The 24,829-nt window shown below is 55.4% G+C and overlaps 75 non-coding genes across 75 annotated transcripts; all 75 read left to right on the forward strand.

The window, feature by feature from the left end:
* The first annotated feature begins 230 nt into the window (after positions 1 to 230).
* On the forward strand, positions 231 to 312 carry Trnal-aag (transfer RNA leucine (anticodon AAG)). The gene has a single exon. It is a non-coding gene; the product is annotated as a tRNA-Leu (tRNA).
* Positions 313 to 392: 80 nt separating this feature from the next.
* Trnal-cag (transfer RNA leucine (anticodon CAG)) lies at positions 393 to 474 on the forward strand. Its single transcript has one exon. It is a non-coding gene; the product is annotated as a tRNA-Leu (tRNA).
* A 274-nt stretch (positions 475 to 748) lies between these two features.
* Trnae-cuc (transfer RNA glutamic acid (anticodon CUC)) lies at positions 749 to 820 on the forward strand. The gene has a single exon. It is a non-coding gene; the product is annotated as a tRNA-Glu (tRNA).
* Positions 821 to 1,162: 342 nt separating this feature from the next.
* Trnah-gug (transfer RNA histidin (anticodon GUG)) lies at positions 1,163 to 1,234 on the forward strand. Its single transcript has one exon. It is a non-coding gene; the product is annotated as a tRNA-His (tRNA).
* A 292-nt stretch (positions 1,235 to 1,526) lies between these two features.
* Trnal-aag (transfer RNA leucine (anticodon AAG)) lies at positions 1,527 to 1,608 on the forward strand. Its single transcript has one exon. It is a non-coding gene; the product is annotated as a tRNA-Leu (tRNA).
* Positions 1,609 to 1,688: 80 nt separating this feature from the next.
* Positions 1,689 to 1,770, forward strand: Trnal-cag (transfer RNA leucine (anticodon CAG)). Its single transcript has one exon. It is a non-coding gene; the product is annotated as a tRNA-Leu (tRNA).
* A 274-nt stretch (positions 1,771 to 2,044) lies between these two features.
* Positions 2,045 to 2,116, forward strand: Trnae-cuc (transfer RNA glutamic acid (anticodon CUC)). Its single transcript has one exon. It is a non-coding gene; the product is annotated as a tRNA-Glu (tRNA).
* A 342-nt stretch (positions 2,117 to 2,458) lies between these two features.
* Positions 2,459 to 2,530, forward strand: Trnah-gug (transfer RNA histidin (anticodon GUG)). Its single transcript has one exon. It is a non-coding gene; the product is annotated as a tRNA-His (tRNA).
* Positions 2,531 to 2,822: 292 nt separating this feature from the next.
* Trnal-aag (transfer RNA leucine (anticodon AAG)) lies at positions 2,823 to 2,904 on the forward strand. Its single transcript has one exon. It is a non-coding gene; the product is annotated as a tRNA-Leu (tRNA).
* Positions 2,905 to 2,984: 80 nt separating this feature from the next.
* Positions 2,985 to 3,066, forward strand: Trnal-cag (transfer RNA leucine (anticodon CAG)). Its single transcript has one exon. It is a non-coding gene; the product is annotated as a tRNA-Leu (tRNA).
* A 274-nt stretch (positions 3,067 to 3,340) lies between these two features.
* Trnae-cuc (transfer RNA glutamic acid (anticodon CUC)) lies at positions 3,341 to 3,412 on the forward strand. The gene has a single exon. It is a non-coding gene; the product is annotated as a tRNA-Glu (tRNA).
* Positions 3,413 to 3,754: 342 nt separating this feature from the next.
* Positions 3,755 to 3,826, forward strand: Trnah-gug (transfer RNA histidin (anticodon GUG)). The gene has a single exon. It is a non-coding gene; the product is annotated as a tRNA-His (tRNA).
* Positions 3,827 to 4,118: 292 nt separating this feature from the next.
* Positions 4,119 to 4,200, forward strand: Trnal-aag (transfer RNA leucine (anticodon AAG)). Its single transcript has one exon. It is a non-coding gene; the product is annotated as a tRNA-Leu (tRNA).
* An 80-nt stretch (positions 4,201 to 4,280) lies between these two features.
* Trnal-cag (transfer RNA leucine (anticodon CAG)) lies at positions 4,281 to 4,362 on the forward strand. Its single transcript has one exon. It is a non-coding gene; the product is annotated as a tRNA-Leu (tRNA).
* A 274-nt stretch (positions 4,363 to 4,636) lies between these two features.
* Trnae-cuc (transfer RNA glutamic acid (anticodon CUC)) lies at positions 4,637 to 4,708 on the forward strand. Its single transcript has one exon. It is a non-coding gene; the product is annotated as a tRNA-Glu (tRNA).
* A 342-nt stretch (positions 4,709 to 5,050) lies between these two features.
* Positions 5,051 to 5,122, forward strand: Trnah-gug (transfer RNA histidin (anticodon GUG)). The gene has a single exon. It is a non-coding gene; the product is annotated as a tRNA-His (tRNA).
* Positions 5,123 to 5,414: 292 nt separating this feature from the next.
* Trnal-aag (transfer RNA leucine (anticodon AAG)) lies at positions 5,415 to 5,496 on the forward strand. The gene has a single exon. It is a non-coding gene; the product is annotated as a tRNA-Leu (tRNA).
* An 80-nt stretch (positions 5,497 to 5,576) lies between these two features.
* Trnal-cag (transfer RNA leucine (anticodon CAG)) lies at positions 5,577 to 5,658 on the forward strand. Its single transcript has one exon. It is a non-coding gene; the product is annotated as a tRNA-Leu (tRNA).
* Positions 5,659 to 5,932: 274 nt separating this feature from the next.
* Positions 5,933 to 6,004, forward strand: Trnae-cuc (transfer RNA glutamic acid (anticodon CUC)). Its single transcript has one exon. It is a non-coding gene; the product is annotated as a tRNA-Glu (tRNA).
* A 342-nt stretch (positions 6,005 to 6,346) lies between these two features.
* On the forward strand, positions 6,347 to 6,418 carry Trnah-gug (transfer RNA histidin (anticodon GUG)). The gene has a single exon. It is a non-coding gene; the product is annotated as a tRNA-His (tRNA).
* A 292-nt stretch (positions 6,419 to 6,710) lies between these two features.
* On the forward strand, positions 6,711 to 6,792 carry Trnal-aag (transfer RNA leucine (anticodon AAG)). Its single transcript has one exon. It is a non-coding gene; the product is annotated as a tRNA-Leu (tRNA).
* Positions 6,793 to 6,872: 80 nt separating this feature from the next.
* Positions 6,873 to 6,954, forward strand: Trnal-cag (transfer RNA leucine (anticodon CAG)). Its single transcript has one exon. It is a non-coding gene; the product is annotated as a tRNA-Leu (tRNA).
* A 274-nt stretch (positions 6,955 to 7,228) lies between these two features.
* Positions 7,229 to 7,300, forward strand: Trnae-cuc (transfer RNA glutamic acid (anticodon CUC)). The gene has a single exon. It is a non-coding gene; the product is annotated as a tRNA-Glu (tRNA).
* Positions 7,301 to 7,642: 342 nt separating this feature from the next.
* On the forward strand, positions 7,643 to 7,714 carry Trnah-gug (transfer RNA histidin (anticodon GUG)). Its single transcript has one exon. It is a non-coding gene; the product is annotated as a tRNA-His (tRNA).
* Positions 7,715 to 8,006: 292 nt separating this feature from the next.
* Trnal-aag (transfer RNA leucine (anticodon AAG)) lies at positions 8,007 to 8,088 on the forward strand. Its single transcript has one exon. It is a non-coding gene; the product is annotated as a tRNA-Leu (tRNA).
* An 80-nt stretch (positions 8,089 to 8,168) lies between these two features.
* On the forward strand, positions 8,169 to 8,250 carry Trnal-cag (transfer RNA leucine (anticodon CAG)). Its single transcript has one exon. It is a non-coding gene; the product is annotated as a tRNA-Leu (tRNA).
* A 274-nt stretch (positions 8,251 to 8,524) lies between these two features.
* Positions 8,525 to 8,596, forward strand: Trnae-cuc (transfer RNA glutamic acid (anticodon CUC)). Its single transcript has one exon. It is a non-coding gene; the product is annotated as a tRNA-Glu (tRNA).
* Positions 8,597 to 8,938: 342 nt separating this feature from the next.
* On the forward strand, positions 8,939 to 9,010 carry Trnah-gug (transfer RNA histidin (anticodon GUG)). Its single transcript has one exon. It is a non-coding gene; the product is annotated as a tRNA-His (tRNA).
* A 292-nt stretch (positions 9,011 to 9,302) lies between these two features.
* Trnal-aag (transfer RNA leucine (anticodon AAG)) lies at positions 9,303 to 9,384 on the forward strand. The gene has a single exon. It is a non-coding gene; the product is annotated as a tRNA-Leu (tRNA).
* An 80-nt stretch (positions 9,385 to 9,464) lies between these two features.
* Trnal-cag (transfer RNA leucine (anticodon CAG)) lies at positions 9,465 to 9,546 on the forward strand. The gene has a single exon. It is a non-coding gene; the product is annotated as a tRNA-Leu (tRNA).
* Positions 9,547 to 9,820: 274 nt separating this feature from the next.
* Trnae-cuc (transfer RNA glutamic acid (anticodon CUC)) lies at positions 9,821 to 9,892 on the forward strand. Its single transcript has one exon. It is a non-coding gene; the product is annotated as a tRNA-Glu (tRNA).
* A 342-nt stretch (positions 9,893 to 10,234) lies between these two features.
* Trnah-gug (transfer RNA histidin (anticodon GUG)) lies at positions 10,235 to 10,306 on the forward strand. The gene has a single exon. It is a non-coding gene; the product is annotated as a tRNA-His (tRNA).
* A 292-nt stretch (positions 10,307 to 10,598) lies between these two features.
* On the forward strand, positions 10,599 to 10,680 carry Trnal-aag (transfer RNA leucine (anticodon AAG)). Its single transcript has one exon. It is a non-coding gene; the product is annotated as a tRNA-Leu (tRNA).
* An 80-nt stretch (positions 10,681 to 10,760) lies between these two features.
* Positions 10,761 to 10,842, forward strand: Trnal-cag (transfer RNA leucine (anticodon CAG)). The gene has a single exon. It is a non-coding gene; the product is annotated as a tRNA-Leu (tRNA).
* A 274-nt stretch (positions 10,843 to 11,116) lies between these two features.
* Trnae-cuc (transfer RNA glutamic acid (anticodon CUC)) lies at positions 11,117 to 11,188 on the forward strand. Its single transcript has one exon. It is a non-coding gene; the product is annotated as a tRNA-Glu (tRNA).
* Positions 11,189 to 11,519: 331 nt separating this feature from the next.
* Trnah-gug (transfer RNA histidin (anticodon GUG)) lies at positions 11,520 to 11,591 on the forward strand. The gene has a single exon. It is a non-coding gene; the product is annotated as a tRNA-His (tRNA).
* Positions 11,592 to 11,883: 292 nt separating this feature from the next.
* Positions 11,884 to 11,965, forward strand: Trnal-aag (transfer RNA leucine (anticodon AAG)). The gene has a single exon. It is a non-coding gene; the product is annotated as a tRNA-Leu (tRNA).
* An 80-nt stretch (positions 11,966 to 12,045) lies between these two features.
* Positions 12,046 to 12,127, forward strand: Trnal-cag (transfer RNA leucine (anticodon CAG)). The gene has a single exon. It is a non-coding gene; the product is annotated as a tRNA-Leu (tRNA).
* A 274-nt stretch (positions 12,128 to 12,401) lies between these two features.
* On the forward strand, positions 12,402 to 12,473 carry Trnae-cuc (transfer RNA glutamic acid (anticodon CUC)). Its single transcript has one exon. It is a non-coding gene; the product is annotated as a tRNA-Glu (tRNA).
* A 342-nt stretch (positions 12,474 to 12,815) lies between these two features.
* Trnah-gug (transfer RNA histidin (anticodon GUG)) lies at positions 12,816 to 12,887 on the forward strand. Its single transcript has one exon. It is a non-coding gene; the product is annotated as a tRNA-His (tRNA).
* A 292-nt stretch (positions 12,888 to 13,179) lies between these two features.
* Positions 13,180 to 13,261, forward strand: Trnal-aag (transfer RNA leucine (anticodon AAG)). Its single transcript has one exon. It is a non-coding gene; the product is annotated as a tRNA-Leu (tRNA).
* An 80-nt stretch (positions 13,262 to 13,341) lies between these two features.
* Positions 13,342 to 13,423, forward strand: Trnal-cag (transfer RNA leucine (anticodon CAG)). Its single transcript has one exon. It is a non-coding gene; the product is annotated as a tRNA-Leu (tRNA).
* Positions 13,424 to 13,697: 274 nt separating this feature from the next.
* Trnae-cuc (transfer RNA glutamic acid (anticodon CUC)) lies at positions 13,698 to 13,769 on the forward strand. Its single transcript has one exon. It is a non-coding gene; the product is annotated as a tRNA-Glu (tRNA).
* A 342-nt stretch (positions 13,770 to 14,111) lies between these two features.
* Positions 14,112 to 14,183, forward strand: Trnah-gug (transfer RNA histidin (anticodon GUG)). The gene has a single exon. It is a non-coding gene; the product is annotated as a tRNA-His (tRNA).
* A 292-nt stretch (positions 14,184 to 14,475) lies between these two features.
* Trnal-aag (transfer RNA leucine (anticodon AAG)) lies at positions 14,476 to 14,557 on the forward strand. The gene has a single exon. It is a non-coding gene; the product is annotated as a tRNA-Leu (tRNA).
* Positions 14,558 to 14,637: 80 nt separating this feature from the next.
* Trnal-cag (transfer RNA leucine (anticodon CAG)) lies at positions 14,638 to 14,719 on the forward strand. Its single transcript has one exon. It is a non-coding gene; the product is annotated as a tRNA-Leu (tRNA).
* A 274-nt stretch (positions 14,720 to 14,993) lies between these two features.
* Positions 14,994 to 15,065, forward strand: Trnae-cuc (transfer RNA glutamic acid (anticodon CUC)). Its single transcript has one exon. It is a non-coding gene; the product is annotated as a tRNA-Glu (tRNA).
* A 342-nt stretch (positions 15,066 to 15,407) lies between these two features.
* On the forward strand, positions 15,408 to 15,479 carry Trnah-gug (transfer RNA histidin (anticodon GUG)). The gene has a single exon. It is a non-coding gene; the product is annotated as a tRNA-His (tRNA).
* A 292-nt stretch (positions 15,480 to 15,771) lies between these two features.
* Trnal-aag (transfer RNA leucine (anticodon AAG)) lies at positions 15,772 to 15,853 on the forward strand. Its single transcript has one exon. It is a non-coding gene; the product is annotated as a tRNA-Leu (tRNA).
* Positions 15,854 to 15,933: 80 nt separating this feature from the next.
* Positions 15,934 to 16,015, forward strand: Trnal-cag (transfer RNA leucine (anticodon CAG)). Its single transcript has one exon. It is a non-coding gene; the product is annotated as a tRNA-Leu (tRNA).
* Positions 16,016 to 16,289: 274 nt separating this feature from the next.
* Positions 16,290 to 16,361, forward strand: Trnae-cuc (transfer RNA glutamic acid (anticodon CUC)). The gene has a single exon. It is a non-coding gene; the product is annotated as a tRNA-Glu (tRNA).
* Positions 16,362 to 16,703: 342 nt separating this feature from the next.
* Trnah-gug (transfer RNA histidin (anticodon GUG)) lies at positions 16,704 to 16,775 on the forward strand. The gene has a single exon. It is a non-coding gene; the product is annotated as a tRNA-His (tRNA).
* A 292-nt stretch (positions 16,776 to 17,067) lies between these two features.
* On the forward strand, positions 17,068 to 17,149 carry Trnal-aag (transfer RNA leucine (anticodon AAG)). Its single transcript has one exon. It is a non-coding gene; the product is annotated as a tRNA-Leu (tRNA).
* An 80-nt stretch (positions 17,150 to 17,229) lies between these two features.
* On the forward strand, positions 17,230 to 17,311 carry Trnal-cag (transfer RNA leucine (anticodon CAG)). The gene has a single exon. It is a non-coding gene; the product is annotated as a tRNA-Leu (tRNA).
* Positions 17,312 to 17,585: 274 nt separating this feature from the next.
* Positions 17,586 to 17,657, forward strand: Trnae-cuc (transfer RNA glutamic acid (anticodon CUC)). Its single transcript has one exon. It is a non-coding gene; the product is annotated as a tRNA-Glu (tRNA).
* A 342-nt stretch (positions 17,658 to 17,999) lies between these two features.
* Trnah-gug (transfer RNA histidin (anticodon GUG)) lies at positions 18,000 to 18,071 on the forward strand. Its single transcript has one exon. It is a non-coding gene; the product is annotated as a tRNA-His (tRNA).
* A 292-nt stretch (positions 18,072 to 18,363) lies between these two features.
* Trnal-aag (transfer RNA leucine (anticodon AAG)) lies at positions 18,364 to 18,445 on the forward strand. The gene has a single exon. It is a non-coding gene; the product is annotated as a tRNA-Leu (tRNA).
* An 80-nt stretch (positions 18,446 to 18,525) lies between these two features.
* Trnal-cag (transfer RNA leucine (anticodon CAG)) lies at positions 18,526 to 18,607 on the forward strand. Its single transcript has one exon. It is a non-coding gene; the product is annotated as a tRNA-Leu (tRNA).
* A 274-nt stretch (positions 18,608 to 18,881) lies between these two features.
* Positions 18,882 to 18,953, forward strand: Trnae-cuc (transfer RNA glutamic acid (anticodon CUC)). Its single transcript has one exon. It is a non-coding gene; the product is annotated as a tRNA-Glu (tRNA).
* A 342-nt stretch (positions 18,954 to 19,295) lies between these two features.
* On the forward strand, positions 19,296 to 19,367 carry Trnah-gug (transfer RNA histidin (anticodon GUG)). Its single transcript has one exon. It is a non-coding gene; the product is annotated as a tRNA-His (tRNA).
* Positions 19,368 to 19,659: 292 nt separating this feature from the next.
* On the forward strand, positions 19,660 to 19,741 carry Trnal-aag (transfer RNA leucine (anticodon AAG)). Its single transcript has one exon. It is a non-coding gene; the product is annotated as a tRNA-Leu (tRNA).
* An 80-nt stretch (positions 19,742 to 19,821) lies between these two features.
* Trnal-cag (transfer RNA leucine (anticodon CAG)) lies at positions 19,822 to 19,903 on the forward strand. The gene has a single exon. It is a non-coding gene; the product is annotated as a tRNA-Leu (tRNA).
* Positions 19,904 to 20,177: 274 nt separating this feature from the next.
* Trnae-cuc (transfer RNA glutamic acid (anticodon CUC)) lies at positions 20,178 to 20,249 on the forward strand. Its single transcript has one exon. It is a non-coding gene; the product is annotated as a tRNA-Glu (tRNA).
* A 342-nt stretch (positions 20,250 to 20,591) lies between these two features.
* On the forward strand, positions 20,592 to 20,663 carry Trnah-gug (transfer RNA histidin (anticodon GUG)). Its single transcript has one exon. It is a non-coding gene; the product is annotated as a tRNA-His (tRNA).
* A 292-nt stretch (positions 20,664 to 20,955) lies between these two features.
* Trnal-aag (transfer RNA leucine (anticodon AAG)) lies at positions 20,956 to 21,037 on the forward strand. Its single transcript has one exon. It is a non-coding gene; the product is annotated as a tRNA-Leu (tRNA).
* Positions 21,038 to 21,117: 80 nt separating this feature from the next.
* Positions 21,118 to 21,199, forward strand: Trnal-cag (transfer RNA leucine (anticodon CAG)). Its single transcript has one exon. It is a non-coding gene; the product is annotated as a tRNA-Leu (tRNA).
* A 274-nt stretch (positions 21,200 to 21,473) lies between these two features.
* Trnae-cuc (transfer RNA glutamic acid (anticodon CUC)) lies at positions 21,474 to 21,545 on the forward strand. Its single transcript has one exon. It is a non-coding gene; the product is annotated as a tRNA-Glu (tRNA).
* Positions 21,546 to 21,887: 342 nt separating this feature from the next.
* Positions 21,888 to 21,959, forward strand: Trnah-gug (transfer RNA histidin (anticodon GUG)). The gene has a single exon. It is a non-coding gene; the product is annotated as a tRNA-His (tRNA).
* Positions 21,960 to 22,251: 292 nt separating this feature from the next.
* Positions 22,252 to 22,333, forward strand: Trnal-aag (transfer RNA leucine (anticodon AAG)). The gene has a single exon. It is a non-coding gene; the product is annotated as a tRNA-Leu (tRNA).
* An 80-nt stretch (positions 22,334 to 22,413) lies between these two features.
* On the forward strand, positions 22,414 to 22,494 carry Trnal-cag (transfer RNA leucine (anticodon CAG)). The gene has a single exon. It is a non-coding gene; the product is annotated as a tRNA-Leu (tRNA).
* A 275-nt stretch (positions 22,495 to 22,769) lies between these two features.
* On the forward strand, positions 22,770 to 22,841 carry Trnae-cuc (transfer RNA glutamic acid (anticodon CUC)). Its single transcript has one exon. It is a non-coding gene; the product is annotated as a tRNA-Glu (tRNA).
* A 341-nt stretch (positions 22,842 to 23,182) lies between these two features.
* Positions 23,183 to 23,255, forward strand: Trnah-gug (transfer RNA histidin (anticodon GUG)). The gene has a single exon. It is a non-coding gene; the product is annotated as a tRNA-His (tRNA).
* Positions 23,256 to 23,547: 292 nt separating this feature from the next.
* Trnal-aag (transfer RNA leucine (anticodon AAG)) lies at positions 23,548 to 23,629 on the forward strand. The gene has a single exon. It is a non-coding gene; the product is annotated as a tRNA-Leu (tRNA).
* Positions 23,630 to 23,709: 80 nt separating this feature from the next.
* Trnal-cag (transfer RNA leucine (anticodon CAG)) lies at positions 23,710 to 23,791 on the forward strand. The gene has a single exon. It is a non-coding gene; the product is annotated as a tRNA-Leu (tRNA).
* A 274-nt stretch (positions 23,792 to 24,065) lies between these two features.
* Trnae-cuc (transfer RNA glutamic acid (anticodon CUC)) lies at positions 24,066 to 24,138 on the forward strand. The gene has a single exon. It is a non-coding gene; the product is annotated as a tRNA-Glu (tRNA).
* The last annotated feature ends 691 nt before the right edge of the window (positions 24,139 to 24,829 follow it).

A 24,829-nucleotide genomic window follows, 5' to 3' on the forward strand; every position in this document is an offset into this window, starting at 1 on the left:
AATGCTCTCATCACTTTACACTCATGTTCCGCACGCCGCAGGTTGCACTACCGTTTCATTATCAGCAACAAGAAATTCGGCCGCCCCAGGGCGTGGGTAGCTGCCTGAGAGGTTAAATCTATAGTCGAAAGGGGCAGTTGTTTGAGGTGCGATGCATGAGCAGCGAGTCGCAGCACAACAGGAAACTGTGTCGTGCACTGTTTTCTAGAGACGCGGGGAACGCTGGCGCAGGTAGCGTGGCCGAGCGGTCTAAGGCGCTGGTTTAAGGCACCAGTCTCTTCGGAGGCGTGGGTTCGAATCCCACCGCTGCCAATTTTTACTTCTCGTTTTTGTGCCATTGCGCTGTGTTCTCGTGGGGTAGAACGCAGCTCCTGCGGCGGCCGCGTCGCGTAGGTAGCGTGGCCGAGCGGTCTAAGGCGCTGGTTTCAGGCACCAGTCTCTTCGGAGGCGTGGGTTCGAATCCCACCGCTGCCAACGTTTTCTGTCTCGAAAACAGGAGCACTGATTTCCCGCGAAGGAAATAGCGCAGCAAAGCGTGAGCGTCGCTCTCTTAAACTGTCGTAGCACAGTGCGCGGTGTAACAACAGGATTCACCGGCGCAGTTTGGTCTCATGATTGCTGGCGTTCGTCTCCACGAGATACGTCCAGAGCATGCCGTTCTACGAAGTGGAAGCGTTAATTTTTGCAGTTGTCGTCAAGTAGCGGGTGGACGCTCACCGTGTTTGTTGGAGGAGTGCGTGTGTCGTTATCCGGTGTCGTCTAGTGGCTAGGATACCTGGCTCTCACCCAGGAGGCCCGGGTTCGATTCCCGGTACCGGAAATCCACCATTTTGTTGCTCCTCTTAGGCGACTTGTCCCGACTTTGCTCGACTGACGCTACGCTGACGCTTGCAGAAAAGCACGTTAAGTATGAATGACGGCCACAAGTGACGGCGAGAGAGATGCGACACCTGTCCACCTGTGGTCAACAGACTTGGAGGACTGCAAGACACTGCCAGGGAGATGAATGCAGCTACCCACTCTGGTTAGTGTCCTAACAGCGCAGGCACGTTTCGTTTGCCCGTATACATATAATGGAGATCGCGTCTGACGCAGTGGGCTGAGCTTTGCTGTGTACCGGGCGGGTGCAGTCGCGAGAACTGCTTCCCCGGGCGCCTCCGCGGCAGTGATCGTCTAGTGGTTAGGACATTGCGTTGTGGCCGCAAAAACCCAGGTTCGAATCCTGGTCACGGCAATTTTGAAGGTTTTGCCTTGCTGTTGCTGCAATCATGATCGTCACCCAGTGTTTGAAATCACAATGCTCTCATCACTTTACACTCATGTTCCGCACGCCGCAGGTTGCACTACCGTTTCATTATCAGCAACAAGAAATTCGGCCGCCCCAGGGCGTGGGTAGCTGCCTGAGAGGTTAAATCTATAGTCGAAAGGGGCAGTTGTTTGAGGTGCGATGCATGAGCAGCGAGTCGCAGCACAACAGGAAACTGTGTCGTGCACTGTTTTCTAGAGACGCGGGGAACGCTGGCGCAGGTAGCGTGGCCGAGCGGTCTAAGGCGCTGGTTTAAGGCACCAGTCTCTTCGGAGGCGTGGGTTCGAATCCCACCGCTGCCAATTTTTACTTCTCGTTTTTGTGCCATTGCGCTGTGTTCTCGTGGGGTAGAACGCAGCTCCTGCGGCGGCCGCGTCGCGTAGGTAGCGTGGCCGAGCGGTCTAAGGCGCTGGTTTCAGGCACCAGTCTCTTCGGAGGCGTGGGTTCGAATCCCACCGCTGCCAACGTTTTCTGTCTCGAAAACAGGAGCACTGATTTCCCGCGAAGGAAATAGCGCAGCAAAGCGTGAGCGTCGCTCTCTTAAACTGTCGTAGCACAGTGCGCGGTGTAACAACAGGATTCACCGGCGCAGTTTGGTCTCATGATTGCTGGCGTTCGTCTCCACGAGATACGTCCAGAGCATGCCGTTCTACGAAGTGGAAGCGTTAATTTTTGCAGTTGTCGTCAAGTAGCGGGTGGACGCTCACCGTGTTTGTTGGAGGAGTGCGTGTGTCGTTATCCGGTGTCGTCTAGTGGCTAGGATACCTGGCTCTCACCCAGGAGGCCCGGGTTCGATTCCCGGTACCGGAAATCCACCATTTTGTTGCTCCTCTTAGGCGACTTGTCCCGACTTTGCTCGACTGACGCTACGCTGACGCTTGCAGAAAAGCACGTTAAGTATGAATGACGGCCACAAGTGACGGCGAGAGAGATGCGACACCTGTCCACCTGTGGTCAACAGACTTGGAGGACTGCAAGACACTGCCAGGGAGGTGAATGCAGCTAACCACTCTGGTTAGTGTCCTAACAGCGCAGGCACGTTTCGTTTGCCCGTATACATATAATGGAGATCGCGTCTGACGCAGTGGGCTGAGCTTTGCTGTGTACCGGGCGGGTGCAGTCGCGAGAACTGCTTCCCCGGGCGCCTCCGCGGCAGTGATCGTCTAGTGGTTAGGACATTGCGTTGTGGCCGCAAAAACCCAGGTTCGAATCCTGGTCACGGCAATTTTGAAGGTTTTGCCTTGCTGTTGCTGCAATCATGATCGTCACCCAGTGTTTGAAATCACAATGCTCTCATCACTTTACACTCATGTTCCGCACGCCGCAGGTTGCACTACCGTTTCATTATCAGCAACAAGAAATTCGGCCGCCCCAGGGCGTGGGTAGCTGCCTGAGAGGTTAAATCTATAGTCGAAAGGGGCAGTTGTTTGAGGTGCGATGCATGAGCAGCGAGTCGCAGCACAACAGGAAACTGTGTCGTGCACTGTTTTCTAGAGACGCGGGGAACGCTGGCGCAGGTAGCGTGGCCGAGCGGTCTAAGGCGCTGGTTTAAGGCACCAGTCTCTTCGGAGGCGTGGGTTCGAATCCCACCGCTGCCAATTTTTACTTCTCGTTTTTGTGCCATTGCGCTGTGTTCTCGTGGGGTAGAACGCAGCTCCTGCGGCGGCCGCGTCGCGTAGGTAGCGTGGCCGAGCGGTCTAAGGCGCTGGTTTCAGGCACCAGTCTCTTCGGAGGCGTGGGTTCGAATCCCACCGCTGCCAACGTTTTCTGTCTCGAAAACAGGAGCACTGATTTCCCGCGAAGGAAATAGCGCAGCAAAGCGTGAGCGTCGCTCTCTTAAACTGTCGTAGCACAGTGCGCGGTGTAACAACAGGATTCACCGGCGCAGTTTGGTCTCATGATTGCTGGCGTTCGTCTCCACGAGATACGTCCAGAGCATGCCGTTCTACGAAGTGGAAGCGTTAATTTTTGCAGTTGTCGTCAAGTAGCGGGTGGACGCTCACCGTGTTTGTTGGAGGAGTGCGTGTGTCGTTATCCGGTGTCGTCTAGTGGCTAGGATACCTGGCTCTCACCCAGGAGGCCCGGGTTCGATTCCCGGTACCGGAAATCCACCATTTTGTTGCTCCTCTTAGGCGACTTGTCCCGACTTTGCTCGACTGACGCTACGCTGACGCTTGCAGAAAAGCACGTTAAGTATGAATGACGGCCACAAGTGACGGCGAGAGAGATGCGACACCTGTCCACCTGTGGTCAACAGACTTGGAGGACTGCAAGACACTGCCAGGGAGATGAATGCAGCTACCCACTCTGGTTAGTGTCCTAACAGCGCAGGCACGTTTCGTTTGCCCGTATACATATAATGGAGATCGCGTCTGACGCAGTGGGCTGAGCTTTGCTGTGTACCGGGCGGGTGCAGTCGCGAGAACTGCTTCCCCGGGCGCCTCCGCGGCAGTGATCGTCTAGTGGTTAGGACATTGCGTTGTGGCCGCAAAAACCCAGGTTCGAATCCTGGTCACGGCAATTTTGAAGGTTTTGCCTTGCTGTTGCTGCAATCATGATCGTCACCCAGTGTTTGAAATCACAATGCTCTCATCACTTTACACTCATGTTCCGCACGCCGCAGGTTGCACTACCGTTTCATTATCAGCAACAAGAAATTCGGCCGCCCCAGGGCGTGGGTAGCTGCCTGAGAGGTTAAATCTATAGTCGAAAGGGGCAGTTGTTTGAGGTGCGATGCATGAGCAGCGAGTCGCAGCACAACAGGAAACTGTGTCGTGCACTGTTTTCTAGAGACGCGGGGAACGCTGGCGCAGGTAGCGTGGCCGAGCGGTCTAAGGCGCTGGTTTAAGGCACCAGTCTCTTCGGAGGCGTGGGTTCGAATCCCACCGCTGCCAATTTTTACTTCTCGTTTTTGTGCCATTGCGCTGTGTTCTCGTGGGGTAGAACGCAGCTCCTGCGGCGGCCGCGTCGCGTAGGTAGCGTGGCCGAGCGGTCTAAGGCGCTGGTTTCAGGCACCAGTCTCTTCGGAGGCGTGGGTTCGAATCCCACCGCTGCCAACGTTTTCTGTCTCGAAAACAGGAGCACTGATTTCCCGCGAAGGAAATAGCGCAGCAAAGCGTGAGCGTCGCTCTCTTAAACTGTCGTAGCACAGTGCGCGGTGTAACAACAGGATTCACCGGCGCAGTTTGGTCTCATGATTGCTGGCGTTCGTCTCCACGAGATACGTCCAGAGCATGCCGTTCTACGAAGTGGAAGCGTTAATTTTTGCAGTTGTCGTCAAGTAGCGGGTGGACGCTCACCGTGTTTGTTGGAGGAGTGCGTGTGTCGTTATCCGGTGTCGTCTAGTGGCTAGGATACCTGGCTCTCACCCAGGAGGCCCGGGTTCGATTCCCGGTACCGGAAATCCACCATTTTGTTGCTCCTCTTAGGCGACTTGTCCCGACTTTGCTCGACTGACGCTACGCTGACGCTTGCAGAAAAGCACGTTAAGTATGAATGACGGCCACAAGTGACGGCGAGAGAGATGCGACACCTGTCCACCTGTGGTCAACAGACTTGGAGGACTGCAAGACACTGCCAGGGAGGTGAATGCAGCTAACCACTCTGGTTAGTGTCCTAACAGCGCAGGCACGTTTCGTTTGCCCGTATACATATAATGGAGATCGCGTCTGACGCAGTGGGCTGAGCTTTGCTGTGTACCGGGCGGGTGCAGTCGCGAGAACTGCTTCCCCGGGCGCCTCCGCGGCAGTGATCGTCTAGTGGTTAGGACATTGCGTTGTGGCCGCAAAAACCCAGGTTCGAATCCTGGTCACGGCAATTTTGAAGGTTTTGCCTTGCTGTTGCTGCAATCATGATCGTCACCCAGTGTTTGAAATCACAATGCTCTCATCACTTTACACTCATGTTCCGCACGCCGCAGGTTGCACTACCGTTTCATTATCAGCAACAAGAAATTCGGCCGCCCCAGGGCGTGGGTAGCTGCCTGAGAGGTTAAATCTATAGTCGAAAGGGGCAGTTGTTTGAGGTGCGATGCATGAGCAGCGAGTCGCAGCACAACAGGAAACTGTGTCGTGCACTGTTTTCTAGAGACGCGGGGAACGCTGGCGCAGGTAGCGTGGCCGAGCGGTCTAAGGCGCTGGTTTAAGGCACCAGTCTCTTCGGAGGCGTGGGTTCGAATCCCACCGCTGCCAATTTTTACTTCTCGTTTTTGTGCCATTGCGCTGTGTTCTCGTGGGGTAGAACGCAGCTCCTGCGGCGGCCGCGTCGCGTAGGTAGCGTGGCCGAGCGGTCTAAGGCGCTGGTTTCAGGCACCAGTCTCTTCGGAGGCGTGGGTTCGAATCCCACCGCTGCCAACGTTTTCTGTCTCGAAAACAGGAGCACTGATTTCCCGCGAAGGAAATAGCGCAGCAAAGCGTGAGCGTCGCTCTCTTAAACTGTCGTAGCACAGTGCGCGGTGTAACAACAGGATTCACCGGCGCAGTTTGGTCTCATGATTGCTGGCGTTCGTCTCCACGAGATACGTCCAGAGCATGCCGTTCTACGAAGTGGAAGCGTTAATTTTTGCAGTTGTCGTCAAGTAGCGGGTGGACGCTCACCGTGTTTGTTGGAGGAGTGCGTGTGTCGTTATCCGGTGTCGTCTAGTGGCTAGGATACCTGGCTCTCACCCAGGAGGCCCGGGTTCGATTCCCGGTACCGGAAATCCACCATTTTGTTGCTCCTCTTAGGCGACTTGTCCCGACTTTGCTCGACTGACGCTACGCTGACGCTTGCAGAAAAGCACGTTAAGTATGAATGACGGCCACAAGTGACGGCGAGAGAGATGCGACACCTGTCCACCTGTGGTCAACAGACTTGGAGGACTGCAAGACACTGCCAGGGAGGTGAATGCAGCTAACCACTCTGGTTAGTGTCCTAACAGCGCAGGCACGTTTCGTTTGCCCGTATACATATAATGGAGATCGCGTCTGACGCAGTGGGCTGAGCTTTGCTGTGTACCGGGCGGGTGCAGTCGCGAGAACTGCTTCCCCGGGCGCCTCCGCGGCAGTGATCGTCTAGTGGTTAGGACATTGCGTTGTGGCCGCAAAAACCCAGGTTCGAATCCTGGTCACGGCAATTTTGAAGGTTTTGCCTTGCTGTTGCTGCAATCATGATCGTCACCCAGTGTTTGAAATCACAATGCTCTCATCACTTTACACTCATGTTCCGCACGCCGCAGGTTGCACTACCGTTTCATTATCAGCAACAAGAAATTCGGCCGCCCCAGGGCGTGGGTAGCTGCCTGAGAGGTTAAATCTATAGTCGAAAGGGGCAGTTGTTTGAGGTGCGATGCATGAGCAGCGAGTCGCAGCACAACAGGAAACTGTGTCGTGCACTGTTTTCTAGAGACGCGGGGAACGCTGGCGCAGGTAGCGTGGCCGAGCGGTCTAAGGCGCTGGTTTAAGGCACCAGTCTCTTCGGAGGCGTGGGTTCGAATCCCACCGCTGCCAATTTTTACTTCTCGTTTTTGTGCCATTGCGCTGTGTTCTCGTGGGGTAGAACGCAGCTCCTGCGGCGGCCGCGTCGCGTAGGTAGCGTGGCCGAGCGGTCTAAGGCGCTGGTTTCAGGCACCAGTCTCTTCGGAGGCGTGGGTTCGAATCCCACCGCTGCCAACGTTTTCTGTCTCGAAAACAGGAGCACTGATTTCCCGCGAAGGAAATAGCGCAGCAAAGCGTGAGCGTCGCTCTCTTAAACTGTCGTAGCACAGTGCGCGGTGTAACAACAGGATTCACCGGCGCAGTTTGGTCTCATGATTGCTGGCGTTCGTCTCCACGAGATACGTCCAGAGCATGCCGTTCTACGAAGTGGAAGCGTTAATTTTTGCAGTTGTCGTCAAGTAGCGGGTGGACGCTCACCGTGTTTGTTGGAGGAGTGCGTGTGTCGTTATCCGGTGTCGTCTAGTGGCTAGGATACCTGGCTCTCACCCAGGAGGCCCGGGTTCGATTCCCGGTACCGGAAATCCACCATTTTGTTGCTCCTCTTAGGCGACTTGTCCCGACTTTGCTCGACTGACGCTACGCTGACGCTTGCAGAAAAGCACGTTAAGTATGAATGACGGCCACAAGTGACGGCGAGAGAGATGCGACACCTGTCCACCTGTGGTCAACAGACTTGGAGGACTGCAAGACACTGCCAGGGAGGTGAATGCAGCTAACCACTCTGGTTAGTGTCCTAACAGCGCAGGCACGTTTCGTTTGCCCGTATACATATAATGGAGATCGCGTCTGACGCAGTGGGCTGAGCTTTGCTGTGTACCGGGCGGGTGCAGTCGCGAGAACTGCTTCCCCGGGCGCCTCCGCGGCAGTGATCGTCTAGTGGTTAGGACATTGCGTTGTGGCCGCAAAAACCCAGGTTCGAATCCTGGTCACGGCAATTTTGAAGGTTTTGCCTTGCTGTTGCTGCAATCATGATCGTCACCCAGTGTTTGAAATCACAATGCTCTCATCACTTTACACTCATGTTCCGCACGCCGCAGGTTGCACTACCGTTTCATTATCAGCAACAAGAAATTCGGCCGCCCCAGGGCGTGGGTAGCTGCCTGAGAGGTTAAATCTATAGTCGAAAGGGGCAGTTGTTTGAGGTGCGATGCATGAGCAGCGAGTCGCAGCACAACAGGAAACTGTGTCGTGCACTGTTTTCTAGAGACGCGGGGAACGCTGGCGCAGGTAGCGTGGCCGAGCGGTCTAAGGCGCTGGTTTAAGGCACCAGTCTCTTCGGAGGCGTGGGTTCGAATCCCACCGCTGCCAATTTTTACTTCTCGTTTTTGTGCCATTGCGCTGTGTTCTCGTGGGGTAGAACGCAGCTCCTGCGGCGGCCGCGTCGCGTAGGTAGCGTGGCCGAGCGGTCTAAGGCGCTGGTTTCAGGCACCAGTCTCTTCGGAGGCGTGGGTTCGAATCCCACCGCTGCCAACGTTTTCTGTCTCGAAAACAGGAGCACTGATTTCCCGCGAAGGAAATAGCGCAGCAAAGCGTGAGCGTCGCTCTCTTAAACTGTCGTAGCACAGTGCGCGGTGTAACAACAGGATTCACCGGCGCAGTTTGGTCTCATGATTGCTGGCGTTCGTCTCCACGAGATACGTCCAGAGCATGCCGTTCTACGAAGTGGAAGCGTTAATTTTTGCAGTTGTCGTCAAGTAGCGGGTGGACGCTCACCGTGTTTGTTGGAGGAGTGCGTGTGTCGTTATCCGGTGTCGTCTAGTGGCTAGGATACCTGGCTCTCACCCAGGAGGCCCGGGTTCGATTCCCGGTACCGGAAATCCACCATTTTGTTGCTCCTCTTAGGCGACTTGTCCCGACTTTGCTCGACTGACGCTACGCTGACGCTTGCAGAAAAGCACGTTAAGTATGAATGACGGCCACAAGTGACGGCGAGAGAGATGCGACACCTGTCCACCTGTGGTCAACAGACTTGGAGGACTGCAAGACACTGCCAGGGAGGTGAATGCAGCTAACCACTCTGGTTAGTGTCCTAACAGCGCAGGCACGTTTCGTTTGCCCGTATACATATAATGGAGATCGCGTCTGACGCAGTGGGCTGAGCTTTGCTGTGTACCGGGCGGGTGCAGTCGCGAGAACTGCTTCCCCGGGCGCCTCCGCGGCAGTGATCGTCTAGTGGTTAGGACATTGCGTTGTGGCCGCAAAAACCCAGGTTCGAATCCTGGTCACGGCAATTTTGAAGGTTTTGCCTTGCTGTTGCTGCAATCATGATCGTCACCCAGTGTTTGAAATCACAATGCTCTCATCACTTTACACTCATGTTCCGCACGCCGCAGGTTGCACTACCGTTTCATTATCAGCAACAAGAAATTCGGCCGCCCCAGGGCGTGGGTAGCTGCCTGAGAGGTTAAATCTATAGTCGAAAGGGGCAGTTGTTTGAGGTGCGATGCATGAGCAGCGAGTCGCAGCACAACAGGAAACTGTGTCGTGCACTGTTTTCTAGAGACGCGGGGAACGCTGGCGCAGGTAGCGTGGCCGAGCGGTCTAAGGCGCTGGTTTAAGGCACCAGTCTCTTCGGAGGCGTGGGTTCGAATCCCACCGCTGCCAATTTTTACTTCTCGTTTTTGTGCCATTGCGCTGTGTTCTCGTGGGGTAGAACGCAGCTCCTGCGGCGGCCGCGTCGCGTAGGTAGCGTGGCCGAGCGGTCTAAGGCGCTGGTTTCAGGCACCAGTCTCTTCGGAGGCGTGGGTTCGAATCCCACCGCTGCCAACGTTTTCTGTCTCGAAAACAGGAGCACTGATTTCCCGCGAAGGAAATAGCGCAGCAAAGCGTGAGCGTCGCTCTCTTAAACTGTCGTAGCACAGTGCGCGGTGTAACAACAGGATTCACCGGCGCAGTTTGGTCTCATGATTGCTGGCGTTCGTCTCCACGAGATACGTCCAGAGCATGCCGTTCTACGAAGTGGAAGCGTTAATTTTTGCAGTTGTCGTCAAGTAGCGGGTGGACGCTCACCGTGTTTGTTGGAGGAGTGCGTGTGTCGTTATCCGGTGTCGTCTAGTGGCTAGGATACCTGGCTCTCACCCAGGAGGCCCGGGTTCGATTCCCGGTACCGGAAATCCACCATTTTGTTGCTCCTCTTAGGCGACTTGTCCCGACTTTGCTCGACTGACGCTACGCTGACGCTTGCAGAAAAGCACGTTAAGTATGAATGACGGCCACAAGTGACGGCGAGAGAGATGCGACACCTGTCCACCTGTGGTCAACAGACTTGGAGGACTGCAAGACACTGCCAGGGAGATGAATGCAGCTACCCACTCTGGTTAGTGTCCTAACAGCGCAGGCACGTTTCGTTTGCCCGTATACATATAATGGAGATCGCGTCTGACGCAGTGGGCTGAGCTTTGCTGTGTACCGGGCGGGTGCAGTCGCGAGAACTGCTTCCCCGGGCGCCTCCGCGGCAGTGATCGTCTAGTGGTTAGGACATTGCGTTGTGGCCGCAAAAACCCAGGTTCGAATCCTGGTCACGGCAATTTTGAAGGTTTTGCCTTGCTGTTGCTGCAATCATGATCGTCACCCAGTGTTTGAAATCACAATGCTCTCATCACTTTACACTCATGTTCCGCACGCCGCAGGTTGCACTACCGTTTCATTATCAGCAACAAGAAATTCGGCCGCCCCAGGGCGTGGGTAGCTGCCTGAGAGGTTAAATCTATAGTCGAAAGGGGCAGTTGTTTGAGGTGCGATGCATGAGCAGCGAGTCGCAGCACAACAGGAAACTGTGTCGTGCACTGTTTTCTAGAGACGCGGGGAACGCTGGCGCAGGTAGCGTGGCCGAGCGGTCTAAGGCGCTGGTTTAAGGCACCAGTCTCTTCGGAGGCGTGGGTTCGAATCCCACCGCTGCCAATTTTTACTTCTCGTTTTTGTGCCATTGCGCTGTGTTCTCGTGGGGTAGAACGCAGCTCCTGCGGCGGCCGCGTCGCGTAGGTAGCGTGGCCGAGCGGTCTAAGGCGCTGGTTTCAGGCACCAGTCTCTTCGGAGGCGTGGGTTCGAATCCCACCGCTGCCAACGTTTTCTGTCTCGAAAACAGGAGCACTGATTTCCCGCGAAGGAAATAGCGCAGCAAAGCGTGAGCGTCGCTCTCTTAAACTGTCGTAGCACAGTGCGCGGTGTAACAACAGGATTCACCGGCGCAGTTTGGTCTCATGATTGCTGGCGTTCGTCTCCACGAGATACGTCCAGAGCATGCCGTTCTACGAAGTGGAAGCGTTAATTTTTGCAGTTGTCGTCAAGTAGCGGGTGGACGCTCACCGTGTTTGTTGGAGGAGTGCGTGTGTCGTTATCCGGTGTCGTCTAGTGGCTAGGATACCTGGCTCTCACCCAGGAGGCCCGGGTTCGATTCCCGGTACCGGAAATCCACCATTTTGTTGCTCCTCTTAGGCGACTTGTCCCGACTTTGCTCGACTGACGCTTGCAGAAAAGCACGTTAAGTATGAATGACGGCCACAAGTGACGGCGAGAGAGATGCGACACCTGTCCACCTGTGGTCAACAGACTTGGAGGACTGCAAGACACTGCCAGGGAGGTGAATGCAGCTAACCACTCTGGTTAGTGTCCTAACAGCGCAGGCACGTTTCGTTTGCCCGTATACATATAATGGAGATCGCGTCTGACGCAGTGGGCTGAGCTTTGCTGTGTACCGGGCGGGTGCAGTCGCGAGAACTGCTTCCCCGGGCGCCTCCGCGGCAGTGATCGTCTAGTGGTTAGGACATTGCGTTGTGGCCGCAAAAACCCAGGTTCGAATCCTGGTCACGGCAATTTTGAAGGTTTTGCCTTGCTGTTGCTGCAATCATGATCGTCACCCAGTGTTTGAAATCACAATGCTCTCATCACTTTACACTCATGTTCCGCACGCCGCAGGTTGCACTACCGTTTCATTATCAGCAACAAGAAATTCGGCCGCCCCAGGGCGTGGGTAGCTGCCTGAGAGGTTAAATCTATAGTCGAAAGGGGCAGTTGTTTGAGGTGCGATGCATGAGCAGCGAGTCGCAGCACAACAGGAAACTGTGTCGTGCACTGTTTTCTAGAGACGCGGGGAACGCTGGCGCAGGTAGCGTGGCCGAGCGGTCTAAGGCGCTGGTTTAAGGCACCAGTCTCTTCGGAGGCGTGGGTTCGAATCCCACCGCTGCCAATTTTTACTTCTCGTTTTTGTGCCATTGCGCTGTGTTCTCGTGGGGTAGAACGCAGCTCCTGCGGCGGCCGCGTCGCGTAGGTAGCGTGGCCGAGCGGTCTAAGGCGCTGGTTTCAGGCACCAGTCTCTTCGGAGGCGTGGGTTCGAATCCCACCGCTGCCAACGTTTTCTGTCTCGAAAACAGGAGCACTGATTTCCCGCGAAGGAAATAGCGCAGCAAAGCGTGAGCGTCGCTCTCTTAAACTGTCGTAGCACAGTGCGCGGTGTAACAACAGGATTCACCGGCGCAGTTTGGTCTCATGATTGCTGGCGTTCGTCTCCACGAGATACGTCCAGAGCATGCCGTTCTACGAAGTGGAAGCGTTAATTTTTGCAGTTGTCGTCAAGTAGCGGGTGGACGCTCACCGTGTTTGTTGGAGGAGTGCGTGTGTCGTTATCCGGTGTCGTCTAGTGGCTAGGATACCTGGCTCTCACCCAGGAGGCCCGGGTTCGATTCCCGGTACCGGAAATCCACCATTTTGTTGCTCCTCTTAGGCGACTTGTCCCGACTTTGCTCGACTGACGCTACGCTGACGCTTGCAGAAAAGCACGTTAAGTATGAATGACGGCCACAAGTGACGGCGAGAGAGATGCGACACCTGTCCACCTGTGGTCAACAGACTTGGAGGACTGCAAGACACTGCCAGGGAGATGAATGCAGCTACCCACTCTGGTTAGTGTCCTAACAGCGCAGGCACGTTTCGTTTGCCCGTATACATATAATGGAGATCGCGTCTGACGCAGTGGGCTGAGCTTTGCTGTGTACCGGGCGGGTGCAGTCGCGAGAACTGCTTCCCCGGGCGCCTCCGCGGCAGTGATCGTCTAGTGGTTAGGACATTGCGTTGTGGCCGCAAAAACCCAGGTTCGAATCCTGGTCACGGCAATTTTGAAGGTTTTGCCTTGCTGTTGCTGCAATCATGATCGTCACCCAGTGTTTGAAATCACAATGCTCTCATCACTTTACACTCATGTTCCGCACGCCGCAGGTTGCACTACCGTTTCATTATCAGCAACAAGAAATTCGGCCGCCCCAGGGCGTGGGTAGCTGCCTGAGAGGTTAAATCTATAGTCGAAAGGGGCAGTTGTTTGAGGTGCGATGCATGAGCAGCGAGTCGCAGCACAACAGGAAACTGTGTCGTGCACTGTTTTCTAGAGACGCGGGGAACGCTGGCGCAGGTAGCGTGGCCGAGCGGTCTAAGGCGCTGGTTTAAGGCACCAGTCTCTTCGGAGGCGTGGGTTCGAATCCCACCGCTGCCAATTTTTACTTCTCGTTTTTGTGCCATTGCGCTGTGTTCTCGTGGGGTAGAACGCAGCTCCTGCGGCGGCCGCGTCGCGTAGGTAGCGTGGCCGAGCGGTCTAAGGCGCTGGTTTCAGGCACCAGTCTCTTCGGAGGCGTGGGTTCGAATCCCACCGCTGCCAACGTTTTCTGTCTCGAAAACAGGAGCACTGATTTCCCGCGAAGGAAATAGCGCAGCAAAGCGTGAGCGTCGCTCTCTTAAACTGTCGTAGCACAGTGCGCGGTGTAACAACAGGATTCACCGGCGCAGTTTGGTCTCATGATTGCTGGCGTTCGTCTCCACGAGATACGTCCAGAGCATGCCGTTCTACGAAGTGGAAGCGTTAATTTTTGCAGTTGTCGTCAAGTAGCGGGTGGACGCTCACCGTGTTTGTTGGAGGAGTGCGTGTGTCGTTATCCGGTGTCGTCTAGTGGCTAGGATACCTGGCTCTCACCCAGGAGGCCCGGGTTCGATTCCCGGTACCGGAAATCCACCATTTTGTTGCTCCTCTTAGGCGACTTGTCCCGACTTTGCTCGACTGACGCTACGCTGACGCTTGCAGAAAAGCACGTTAAGTATGAATGACGGCCACAAGTGACGGCGAGAGAGATGCGACACCTGTCCACCTGTGGTCAACAGACTTGGAGGACTGCAAGACACTGCCAGGGAGGTGAATGCAGCTAACCACTCTGGTTAGTGTCCTAACAGCGCAGGCACGTTTCGTTTGCCCGTATACATATAATGGAGATCGCGTCTGACGCAGTGGGCTGAGCTTTGCTGTGTACCGGGCGGGTGCAGTCGCGAGAACTGCTTCCCCGGGCGCCTCCGCGGCAGTGATCGTCTAGTGGTTAGGACATTGCGTTGTGGCCGCAAAAACCCAGGTTCGAATCCTGGTCACGGCAATTTTGAAGGTTTTGCCTTGCTGTTGCTGCAATCATGATCGTCACCCAGTGTTTGAAATCACAATGCTCTCATCACTTTACACTCATGTTCCGCACGCCGCAGGTTGCACTACCGTTTCATTATCAGCAACAAGAAATTCGGCCGCCCCAGGGCGTGGGTAGCTGCCTGAGAGGTTAAATCTATAGTCGAAAGGGGCAGTTGTTTGAGGTGCGATGCATGAGCAGCGAGTCGCAGCACAACAGGAAACTGTGTCGTGCACTGTTTTCTAGAGACGCGGGGAACGCTGGCGCAGGTAGCGTGGCCGAGCGGTCTAAGGCGCTGGTTTAAGGCACCAGTCTCTTCGGAGGCGTGGGTTCGAATCCCACCGCTGCCAATTTTTACTTCTCGTTTTTGTGCCATTGCGCTGTGTTCTCGTGGGGTAGAACGCAGCTCCTGCGGCGGCCGCGTCGCGTAGGTAGCGTGGCCGAGCGGTCTAAGGCGCTGGTTTCAGGCACCAGTCTCTTCGGAGGCGTGGGTTCGAATCCCACCGCTGCCAACGTTTTCTGTCTCGAAAACAGGAGCACTGATTTCCCGCGAAGGAAATAGCGCAGCAAAGCGTGAGCGTCGCTCTCTTAAACTGTCGTAGCACAGTGCGCGGTGTAACAACAGGATTCACCGGCGCAGTTTGGTCTCATGATTGCTGGCGTTCGTCTCCACGAGATACGTCCAGAGCATGCCGTTCTACGAAGTGGAAGCGTTAATTTTTGCAGTTGTCGTCAAGTAGCGGGTGGACGCTCACCGTGTTTGTTGGAGGAGTGCGTGTGTCGTTATCCGGTGTCGTCTAGTGGCTAGGATACCTGGCTCTCACCCAGGAGGCCCGGGTTCGATTCCCGGTACCGGAAATCCACCATTTTGTTGCTCCTCTTAGGCGACTTGTCCCGACTTTGCTCGACTGACGCTACGCTGACGCTTGCAGAAAAGCACGTTAAGTATGAATGACGGCCACAAGTGACGGCGAGAGAGATGCGACACCTGTCCACCTGTGGTCAACAGACTTGGAGGACTGCAAGACACTGCCAGGGAGGTGAATGCAGCTAACCACTCTGGTTAGTGTCCTAACAGCGCAGGCACGTTTCGTTTGCCCGTATACATATAATGGAGATCGCGTCTGACGCAGTGGGCTGAGCTTTGCTGTGTACCGGGCGGGTGCAGTCGCGAGAACTGCTTCCCCGGGCGCCTCCGCGGCAGTGATCGTCTAGTGGTTAGGACATTGCGTTGTGGCCGCAAAAACCCAGGTTCGAATCCTGGTCACGGCAATTTTGAAGGTTTTGCCTTGCTGTTGCTGCAATCATGATCGTCACCCAGTGTTTGAAATCACAATGCTCTCATCACTTTACACTCATGTTCCGCACGCCGCAGGTTGCACTACCGTTTCATTATCAGCAACAAGAAATTCGGCCGCCCCAGGGCGTGGGTAGCTGCCTGAGAGGTTAAATCTATAGTCGAAAGGGGCAGTTGTTTGAGGTGCGATGCATGAGCAGCGAGTCGCAGCACAACAGGAAACTGTGTCGTGCACTGTTTTCTAGAGACGCGGGGAACGCTGGCGCAGGTAGCGTGGCCGAGCGGTCTAAGGCGCTGGTTTAAGGCACCAGTCTCTTCGGAGGCGTGGGTTCGAATCCCACCGCTGCCAATTTTTACTTCTCGTTTTTGTGCCATTGCGCTGTGTTCTCGTGGGGTAGAACGCAGCTCCTGCGGCGGCCGCGTCGCGTAGGTAGCGTGGCCGAGCGGTCTAAGGCGCTGGTTTCAGGCACCAGTCTCTTCGGAGGCGTGGGTTCGAATCCCACCGCTGCCAACGTTTTCTGTCTCGAAAACAGGAGCACTGATTTCCCGCGAAGGAAATAGCGCAGCAAAGCGTGAGCGTCGCTCTCTTAAACTGTCGTAGCACAGTGCGCGGTGTAACAACAGGATTCACCGGCGCAGTTTGGTCTCATGATTGCTGGCGTTCGTCTCCACGAGATACGTCCAGAGCATGCCGTTCTACGAAGTGGAAGCGTTAATTTTTGCAGTTGTCGTCAAGTAGCGGGTGGACGCTCACCGTGTTTGTTGGAGGAGTGCGTGTGTCGTTATCCGGTGTCGTCTAGTGGCTAGGATACCTGGCTCTCACCCAGGAGGCCCGGGTTCGATTCCCGGTACCGGAAATCCACCATTTTGTTGCTCCTCTTAGGCGACTTGTCCCGACTTTGCTCGACTGACGCTACGCTGACGCTTGCAGAAAAGCACGTTAAGTATGAATGACGGCCACAAGTGACGGCGAGAGAGATGCGACACCTGTCCACCTGTGGTCAACAGACTTGGAGGACTGCAAGACACTGCCAGGGAGATGAATGCAGCTACCCACTCTGGTTAGTGTCCTAACAGCGCAGGCACGTTTCGTTTGCCCGTATACATATAATGGAGATCGCGTCTGACGCAGTGGGCTGAGCTTTGCTGTGTACCGGGCGGGTGCAGTCGCGAGAACTGCTTCCCCGGGCGCCTCCGCGGCAGTGATCGTCTAGTGGTTAGGACATTGCGTTGTGGCCGCAAAAACCCAGGTTCGAATCCTGGTCACGGCAATTTTGAAGGTTTTGCCTTGCTGTTGCTGCAATCATGATCGTCACCCAGTGTTTGAAATCACAATGCTCTCATCACTTTACACTCATGTTCCGCACGCCGCAGGTTGCACTACCGTTTCATTATCAGCAACAAGAAATTCGGCCGCCCCAGGGCGTGGGTAGCTGCCTGAGAGGTTAAATCTATAGTCGAAAGGGGCAGTTGTTTGAGGTGCGATGCATGAGCAGCGAGTCGCAGCACAACAGGAAACTGTGTCGTGCACTGTTTTCTAGAGACGCGGGGAACGCTGGCGCAGGTAGCGTGGCCGAGCGGTCTAAGGCGCTGGTTTAAGGCACCAGTCTCTTCGGAGGCGTGGGTTCGAATCCCACCGCTGCCAATTTTTACTTCTCGTTTTTGTGCCATTGCGCTGTGTTCTCGTGGGGTAGAACGCAGCTCCTGCGGCGGCCGCGTCGCGTAGGTAGCGTGGCCGAGCGGTCTAAGGCGCTGGTTTCAGGCACCAGTCTCTTCGGAGGCGTGGGTTCGAATCCCACCGCTGCCAACGTTTTCTGTCTCGAAAACAGGAGCACTGATTTCCCGCGAAGGAAATAGCGCAGCAAAGCGTGAGCGTCGCTCTCTTAAACTGTCGTAGCACAGTGCGCGGTGTAACAACAGGATTCACCGGCGCAGTTTGGTCTCATGATTGCTGGCGTTCGTCTCCACGAGATACGTCCAGAGCATGCCGTTCTACGAAGTGGAAGCGTTAATTTTTGCAGTTGTCGTCAAGTAGCGGGTGGACGCTCACCGTGTTTGTTGGAGGAGTGCGTGTGTCGTTATCCGGTGTCGTCTAGTGGCTAGGATACCTGGCTCTCACCCAGGAGGCCCGGGTTCGATTCCCGGTACCGGAAATCCACCATTTTGTTGCTCCTCTTAGGCGACTTGTCCCGACTTTGCTCGACTGACGCTACGCTGACGCTTGCAGAAAAGCACGTTAAGTATGAATGACGGCCACAAGTGACGGCGAGAGAGATGCGACACCTGTCCACCTGTGGTCAACAGACTTGGAGGACTGCAAGACACTGCCAGGGAGGTGAATGCAGCTAACCACTCTGGTTAGTGTCCTAACAGCGCAGGCACGTTTCGTTTGCCCGTATACATATAATGGAGATCGCGTCTGACGCAGTGGGCTGAGCTTTGCTGTGTACCGGGCGGGTGCAGTCGCGAGAACTGCTTCCCCGGGCGCCTCCGCGGCAGTGATCGTCTAGTGGTTAGGACATTGCGTTGTGGCCGCAAAAACCCAGGTTCGAATCCTGGTCACGGCAATTTTGAAGGTTTTGCCTTGCTGTTGCTGCAATCATGATCGTCACCCAGTGTTTGAAATCACAATGCTCTCATCACTTTACACTCATGTTCCGCACGCCGCAGGTTGCACTACCGTTTCATTATCAGCAACAAGAAATTCGGCCGCCCCAGGGCGTGGGTAGCTGCCTGAGAGGTTAAATCTATAGTCGAAAGGGGCAGTTGTTTGAGGTGCGATGCATGAGCAGCGAGTCGCAGCACAACAGGAAACTGTGTCGTGCACTGTTTTCTAGAGACGCGGGGAACGCTGGCGCAGGTAGCGTGGCCGAGCGGTCTAAGGCGCTGGTTTAAGGCACCAGTCTCTTCGGAGGCGTGGGTTCGAATCCCACCGCTGCCAATTTTTACTTCTCGTTTTTGTGCCATTGCGCTGTGTTCTCGTGGGGTAGAACGCAGCTCCTGCGGCGGCCGCGTCGCGTAGGTAGCGTGGCCGAGCGGTCTAAGGCGCTGGTTTCAGGCACCAGTCTCTTCGGAGGCGTGGGTTCGAATCCCACCGCTGCCAACGTTTTCTGTCTCGAAAACAGGAGCACTGATTTCCCGCGAAGGAAATAGCGCAGCAAAGCGTGAGCGTCGCTCTCTTAAACTGTCGTAGCACAGTGCGCGGTGTAACAACAGGATTCACCGGCGCAGTTTGGTCTCATGATTGCTGGCGTTCGTCTCCACGAGATACGTCCAGAGCATGCCGTTCTACGAAGTGGAAGCGTTAATTTTTGCAGTTGTCGTCAAGTAGCGGGTGGACGCTCACCGTGTTTGTTGGAGGAGTGCGTGTGTCGTTATCCGGTGTCGTCTAGTGGCTAGGATACCTGGCTCTCACCCAGGAGGCCCGGGTTCGATTCCCGGTACCGGAAATCCACCATTTTGTTGCTCCTCTTAGGCGACTTGTCCCGACTTTGCTCGACTGACGCTACGCTGACGCTTGCAGAAAAGCACGTTAAGTATGAATGACGGCCACAAGTGACGGCGAGAGAGATGCGACACCTGTCCACCTGTGGTCAACAGACTTGGAGGACTGCAAGACACTGCCAGGGAGATGAATGCAGCTACCCACTCTGGTTAGTGTCCTAACAGCGCAGGCACGTTTCGTTTGCCCGTATACATATAATGGAGATCGCGTCTGACGCAGTGGGCTGAGCTTTGCTGTGTACCGGGCGGGTGCAGTCGCGAGAACTGCTTCCCCGGGCGCCTCCGCGGCAGTGATCGTCTAGTGGTTAGGACATTGCGTTGTGGCCGCAAAAACCCAGGTTCGAATCCTGGTCACGGCAATTTTGAAGGTTTTGCCTTGCTGTTGCTGCAATCATGATCGTCACCCAGTGTTTGAAATCACAATGCTCTCATCACTTTACACTCATGTTCCGCACGCCGCAGGTTGCACTACCGTTTCATTATCAGCAACAAGAAATTCGGCCGCCCCAGGGCGTGGGTAGCTGCCTGAGAGGTTAAATCTATAGTCGAAAGGGGCAGTTGTTTGAGGTGCGATGCATGAGCAGCGAGTCGCAGCACAACAGGAAACTGTGTCGTGCACTGTTTTCTAGAGACGCGGGGAACGCTGGCGCAGGTAGCGTGGCCGAGCGGTCTAAGGCGCTGGTTTAAGGCACCAGTCTCTTCGGAGGCGTGGGTTCGAATCCCACCGCTGCCAATTTTTACTTCTCGTTTTTGTGCCATTGCGCTGTGTTCTCGTGGGGTAGAACGCAGCTCCTGCGGCGGCCGCGTCGCGTAGGTAGCGTGGCCGAGCGGTCTAAGGCGCTGGTTTCAGGCACCAGTCTCTTCGGAGGCGTGGGTTCGAATCCCACCGCTGCCAACGTTTTCTGTCTCGAAAACAGGAGCACTGATTTCCCGCGAAGGAAATAGCGCAGCAAAGCGTGAGCGTCGCTCTCTTAAACTGTCGTAGCACAGTGCGCGGTGTAACAACAGGATTCACCGGCGCAGTTTGGTCTCATGATTGCTGGCGTTCGTCTCCACGAGATACGTCCAGAGCATGCCGTTCTACGAAGTGGAAGCGTTAATTTTTGCAGTTGTCGTCAAGTAGCGGGTGGACGCTCACCGTGTTTGTTGGAGGAGTGCGTGTGTCGTTATCCGGTGTCGTCTAGTGGCTAGGATACCTGGCTCTCACCCAGGAGGCCCGGGTTCGATTCCCGGTACCGGAAATCCACCATTTTGTTGCTCCTCTTAGGCGACTTGTCCCGACTTTGCTCGACTGACGCTACGCTGACGCTTGCAGAAAAGCACGTTAAGTATGAATGACGGCCACAAGTGACGGCGAGAGAGATGCGACACCTGTCCACCTGTGGTCAACAGACTTGGAGGACTGCAAGACACTGCCAGGGAGGTGAATGCAGCTAACCACTCTGGTTAGTGTCCTAACAGCGCAGGCACGTTTCGTTTGCCCGTATACATATAATGGAGATCGCGTCTGACGCAGTGGGCTGAGCTTTGCTGTGTACCGGGCGGGTGCAGTCGCGAGAACTGCTTCCCCGGGCGCCTCCGCGGCAGTGATCGTCTAGTGGTTAGGACATTGCGTTGTGGCCGCAAAAACCCAGGTTCGAATCCTGGTCACGGCAATTTTGAAGGTTTTGCCTTGCTGTTGCTGCAATCATGATCGTCACCCAGTGTTTGAAATCACAATGCTCTCATCACTTTACACTCATGTTCCGCACGCCGCAGGTTGCACTACCGTTTCATTATCAGCAACAAGAAATTCGGCCGCCCCAGGGCGTGGGTAGCTGCCTGAGAGGTTAAATCTATAGTCGAAAGGGGCAGTTGTTTGAGGTGCGATGCATGAGCAGCGAGTCGCAGCACAACAGGAAACTGTGTCGTGCACTGTTTTCTAGAGACGCGGGGAACGCTGGCGCAGGTAGCGTGGCCGAGCGGTCTAAGGCGCTGGTTTAAGGCACCAGTCTCTTCGGAGGCGTGGGTTCGAATCCCACCGCTGCCAATTTTTACTTCTCGTTTTTGTGCCATTGCGCTGTGTTCTCGTGGGGTAGAACGCAGCTCCTGCGGCGGCCGCGTCGCGTAGGTAGCGTGGCCGAGCGGTCTAAGGCGCTGGTTTCAGGCACCAGTCTCTTCGGAGGCGTGGGTTCGAATCCCACCGCTGCCAACGTTTTCTGTCTCGAAAACAGGAGCACTGATTTCCCGCGAAGGAAATAGCGCAGCAAAGCGTGAGCGTCGCTCTCTTAAACTGTCGTAGCACAGTGCGCGGTGTAACAACAGGATTCACCGGCGCAGTTTGGTCTCATGATTGCTGGCGTTCGTCTCCACGAGATACGTCCAGAGCATGCCGTTCTACGAAGTGGAAGCGTTAATTTTTGCAGTTGTCGTCAAGTAGCGGGTGGACGCTCACCGTGTTTGTTGGAGGAGTGCGTGTGTCGTTATCCGGTGTCGTCTAGTGGCTAGGATACCTGGCTCTCACCCAGGAGGCCCGGGTTCGATTCCCGGTACCGGAAATCCACCATTTTGTTGCTCCCTCTTAGGCGACTTGTCCCGACTTTGCTCGACTGACGCTACGCTGACGCTTGCAGAAAAGCACGTTAAGTATGAATGACGGCCACAAGTGACGGCGAGAGAGATGCGACACCTGTCCACCTGTGGTCAACAGACTTGGAGGACTGCAAGACACTGCCAGGGAGATGAATGCAGCTACCACTCTGGTTAGTGTCCTAACAGCGCAGGCACGTTTCGTTTGCCCGTATACATATAATGGAGATCGCGTCTGACGCAGTGGGCTGAGCTTTGCTGTGTACCGGGCGGGTGCAGTCGCGAGAACTGCTTCCCCGGGCGCCTCCGCGGCAGTGATCGTCTAGTGGTTAGGACATTGCGTTGTGGCCGCAAAAACCCAGGTTCGAATCCTGGTCACGGCAATTTTGAAGGTTTTGCCTTGCTGTTGCTGCAATCATGATCGTCACCCAGTGTTTGAAATCACAATGCTCTCATCACTTTACACTCATGTTCCGCACGCCGCAGGTTGCACTACCGTTTCATTATCAGCAACAAGAAATTCGGCCGCCCCAGGGCGTGGGTAGCTGCCTGAGAGGTTAAATCTATAGTCGAAAGGGGCAGTTGTTTGAGGTGCGATGCATGAGCAGCGAGTCGCAGCACAACAGGAAACTGTGTCGTGCACTGTTTTCTAGAGACGCGGGGAACGCTGGCGCAGGTAGCGTGGCCGAGCGGTCTAAGGCGCTGGTTTAAGGCACCAGTCTCTTCGGAGGCGTGGGTTCGAATCCCACCGCTGCCAATTTTTACTTCTCGTTTTTGTGCCATTGCGCTGTGTTCTCGTGGGGTAGAACGCAGCTCCTGCGGCGGCCGCGTCGCGTAGGTAGCGTGGCCGAGCGGTCTAAGGCGCTGGTTTCAGGCACCAGTCTCTTCGGAGGCGTGGGTTCGAATCCACCGCTGCCAACGTTTTCTGTCTCGAAAACAGGAGCACTGATTTCCCGCGAAGGAAATAGCGCAGCAAAGCGTGAGCGTAGCTCTCTTAAACTGTCGTAGCACAGTGCGCGGTGTAACAACAGGATTCACCGGCGCAGTTTGGTCTCATGATTGCTGGCGTTCGTCTCCACGAGATACGTCCAGAGCATGCCGTTCTACGAAGTGGAAGCGTTAATTTTTGCAGTTGTCGTCAAGTAGCGGGTGGACGCTCACCCGTGTTTGTTGGAGGAGTGCGTGTGTCGTTATCCGGTGTCGTCTAGTGGCTAGGATACCTGGCTCTCACCCAGGAGGCCCGGGTTCGATTCCCGGTACCGGAAATCCACCATTTGTTGCTCCTCTTAGGCGACTTGTCCCGACTTTGCTCGACTGACGCTACGCTGACGCTTGCAGAAAAGGCACGTTAAGTATGAATGACGGCCACAAGTGACGGCGAGAGAGATGCGACACCTGTCCACCTGTGGTCAACAGACTGGAGGACTGCAAGACACTGCCAGGGAGGTGAATGCAGCTAACCACTCTGGTTAGTGTCCTAACAGCGCAGGCACGTTTCGTTTGCCCGTATACATATAATGGAGATCGCGTCTGACGCAGTGGGCTGAGCTTTGCTGTGTACCGGGCGGGTGCAGTCGCGAGAACTGCTTCCCCGGGCGCCTCCGCGGCAGTGATCGTCTAGTGGTTAGGACATTGCGTTGTGGCCGCAAAAAACCCAGGTTCGAATCCTGGTCACGGCAATTTTGAAGGTTTTGCCTTGCTGTTGCTGCAATCATGATCGTCACCCAGTGTTTGAAATCACAATGCTCTCATCACTTTACACTCATGTTCCGCACGCCGCAGGTTGCACTACCGTTTCATTATCAGCAACAAGAAATTCGGCCGCCCCAGGGCGTGGGTAGCTGCCTGAGAGGTTAAATCTATAGTCGAAAGGGGCAGTTGTTTGAGGTGCGATGCATGAGCAGCGAGTCGCAGCACAACAGGAAACTGTGTCGTGCACTGTTTTCTAGAGACGCGGGGAACGCTGGCGCAGGTAGCGTGGCCGAGCGGTCTAAGGCGCTGGTTTAAGGCACCAGTCTCTTCGGAGGCGTGGGTTCGAATCCCACCGCTGCCAATTTTTACTTCTCGTTTTTGTGCCATTGCGCTGTGTTCTCGTGGGGTAGAACGCAGCTCCTGCGGCGGCCGCGTCGCGTAGGTAGCGTGGCCGAGCGGTCTAAGGCGCTGGTTTCAGGCACCAGTCTCTTCGGAGGCGTGGGTTCGAATCCCACCGCTGCCAACGTTTTCTGTCTCGAAAACAGGAGCACTGATTTCCCGCGAAGGAAATAGCGCAGCAAAGCGTGAGCGTCGCTCTCTTAAACTGTCGTAGCACAGTGCGCGGTGTAACAACAGGATTCACCGGCGCAGTTTGGTCTCATGATTGCTGGCGTTCGTCTCCACGAGATACGTCCAGAGCATGCCGTTCTACGAAGTGGAAGCGTTAATTTTTGCAGTTGTCGTCAAGTAGCGGGTGGACGCTCACCGTGTTTGTTGGAGGAGTGCGTGTGTCGTTATCCGGTGTCGTCTAGTGGCTAGGATACCTGGCTCTCACCCAGGAGGCCCGGGTTTCGATTCCCGGTACCGGAAATCCACCATTTTGTTGCTCCTCTTAGGCGACTTGTCCCGACTTTGCTCGACTGACGCTACGCTGACGCTTGCAGAAAAGCACGTTAAGTATGAATGACGGCCACAAGTGACGGCGAGAGAGATGCGACACCTGTCCACCTGTGGTCAACAGACTTGGAGGACTGCAAGACACTGCCAGGGAGATGAATGCAGCTACCCACTCTGGTTAGTGTCCTAACAGCGCAGGCACGTTTCGTTTGCCCGTATACATATAATGGAGATCGCGTCTGACGCAGTGGGCTGAGCTTTGCTGTGTACCGGCGGGTGCAGTCGCGAGAACTGCTTCCCCGGGCGCCTCCGCGGCAGTGATCGTCTAGTGGTTAGGGACATTGCGTTGTGGCCGCAAAAACCCAGGTTCGAATCCTGGTCACGGCAATTTTGAAGGTTTTGCCTTGCTGTTGCTGCAATCATGATCGTCACCCAGTGTTTGAAATCACAATGCTCTCATCACTTTACACTCATGTTCCGCACGCCGCAGGTTGCACTACCGTTTCATTATCAGCAACAAGAAATTCGGCCGCCCCAGGGCGTGGGTAGCTGCCTGAGAGGTTAAATCTATAGTCGAAAGGGGCAGTTGTTTGAGGTGCGATGCATGAGCAGCGAGTCGCAGCACAACAGGAAACTGTGTCGTGCACTGTTTTCTAGAGACGCG

Source organism: Schistocerca nitens, unplaced genomic scaffold (genome assembly GCF_023898315.1).
Source record: "Schistocerca nitens isolate TAMUIC-IGC-003100 unplaced genomic scaffold, iqSchNite1.1 HiC_scaffold_43, whole genome shotgun sequence".
In the NCBI taxonomy this organism is placed as follows: domain Eukaryota; kingdom Metazoa; phylum Arthropoda; class Insecta; order Orthoptera; family Acrididae; genus Schistocerca; species Schistocerca nitens.